The 2,278-nt window shown below is 35.5% G+C and overlaps 1 non-coding gene across 1 annotated transcript; it reads left to right on the top strand.

Annotated features, from left to right (window-relative positions):
• Positions 1–296: 296 nt before the first annotated feature.
• On the top strand, positions 297–370 carry TRNAT-AGU (transfer RNA threonine (anticodon AGU)). The gene has a single exon. It is a non-coding gene; the product is annotated as a tRNA-Thr (tRNA).
• The last annotated feature ends 1,908 nt before the right edge of the window (positions 371–2,278 follow it).

The following is a 2,278-nucleotide window of genomic DNA, read 5'->3' as shown; positions in this document are numbered from 1 at the left end:
CCAAAACTCAGTTCATTGGACTAACGGGGGAGAAAGATGTCAAAGATTTTTGCATTAGAGGAGAAAAATGAACAGAAAAGGTGATGAGGAACTGGAAAGTCATTCTCTTACTTGACATATGCTCTGAAACTGACTTGCTATTAACATAGCAACCAGAACAAAATGACATGTTTAATTACTCAGAATTAGAATGAAAATGAACTGGTTTGTGCACAAAAACATRACAGCCTGGCCAACGTAACAAAAACAGRACAAGAATATTATCATATAACACTAGTGTCAATATTCTTTAGCAGGGCACCATGGCTTAGCTGGTTAAAGCRCCTGTCTAGTAAACAGGAGGTCCTGGGTTCGACTCCCAGTGGTGCCTGGGCTGGGGACTGTTTTGACAGAGCACTGGAACAGGTTGCCCAGAGAGGTTGTGGAGTCTCCTTCTCTGGAGATATTCAAAACCTGCCTGGACGTGATCCTGTCTAACATGCTGTAGGTGACCCTGCTTGAGCAGGGGGGGTTGGACTAGATGGTCTCCAGAGGTTCCTTCCAACCTCAACCATTCTGTGATTCACTATGTCTTGTATGAAAAATGGCATACATATTTACAAGTATGTGGCATGAACTTACAAATAGAAAAAACTCAGCTCTTACTTCCAAAGAGAAAATTTAGATGGGCTTACTTACTGGTTTAACTTTTTAACCATAGTGGGAACACAAAGTAATACAAGCCAATGAGAATTACAGCTACAACTGACCAGAATGCTAAACTGAAACAAAAACAGAAYTTCTGATTTCAGGGAACTCAGAACCAGAACTAACATGTTGCAAGAGAACAGACTAAGAACGAGAATTGATGCATTATTATGGAACTAACACACAGTAAGACTAAGTGATGGGAGCTAAGCTGGGAACAAACCATCTCTTTGATTCCCACCAATATGCGATTTATCTCCAGTTAAAGACTCCAGGCCAGGATTTCAGGGAAGGTGAATAGCTGTTGTTATATTCAAGTAATTACTTTAAATTCACTGAAAGTCCAGCTTTCAGGCTGTGGCTCTTAATATGCTCCAACTYGCTTTGCCCCAGCTAGACTGTAGGAAATTTGAGTTTGAGTGTGAAGATACAGACCTGATTCTCATCTTACTCAGGTTTTACTCTTTGCTGAATTTTAAAGACTATTTCTGATTCACATTGGCAAAGTGAACCAGTCTTTCAGATTAAAACTAGCCTTTTTTTTTGTCTAATAACTTCATTTAAGTTTCACTCTAAGAAGTCAGTCCATCTTGGTTTAAAAAAGCCCTATTACAGCAGCTCTGGACCAGTCCATGCCTAACACAGGTAGGCTGACTGCCATCTCATATATACTGATATATACTTTCAGAAACACTAAAAGGAAGTTTAATGGTTCATTATTTGTAAATTAGTATTGCAAATGGAGTTCAAATTTTTTAAAGTCATTCTAGTGCAAAAACTAATAAAGTAAAATTCTTGGCATTTCTAAAGTTATATGAGAACGTTTAATGTCTTAAAATAAAAATGAGAATATATAAAAAGCACAATATCTGAGAACAAGATATTAACATTTTGCAAATTCTTTGTCAAAGACGGCATAAGTATGCTTTGGAAGCGTACTTTTCCTGCAAATAAATGCAATGCAAATACGAGGTCCCACAAGGCCTAGTTTATAGCCCTTACCCTAAAAAGTAGTCCTAAGGATTAGCATAGTTAAGTATGTACTGTAATATAGAGTCTGTTGTATATTCATTCACAGTGGGTATAATTCTCTTCTTAGAGACATTACAAAACCCAGGAACTGCCTTTGTATGTAAATGGAGCGTTCCACTAGCTTGTATTTAAATGTATCTATAATAACAAATAAATAATATGCACAATATAATTACATATTTTAAAAGTGCAGACTGTACTATAAGGTACCATGTAACATCCATTATCTAAAAACATATTAGTAAAATAAATAAATAATTCTTTAAATTTTAGTTTCCATGCTCCTGAACAAACCTCTTGTAAATACATAAATATTCTAAAAAAAATGTGTAGCTAGTGACCATGAATAATTAGGCACAGAAAGAATTTCAGAATGTGCATCAGACAAAATTAACACAATTTTTCCTGGACTACAAAAGGCTTTTCCCATTTTGTCCATATCTAAATGATCTTTGTTTTAAAATTCCAGGCAAGAAATAGCTAATCCTTTACTAGCTCATAATAAGACTACTTTTAGCTGTGTTATGATACTTAAATGTAATATAAATGCATTTTCTTG

This window comes from Rhea americana, unplaced genomic scaffold (genome assembly GCF_003343005.1).
Source record: "Rhea americana isolate MKP2758 unplaced genomic scaffold, rheAme1 scaffold_24, whole genome shotgun sequence".
In the NCBI taxonomy this organism is placed as follows: Eukaryota; Metazoa; Chordata; class Aves; order Rheiformes; family Rheidae; genus Rhea; species Rhea americana.
Note: the sequence above shows the minus strand (reverse complement) of the source record. Positions and strands in the feature narration are given on the sequence as shown.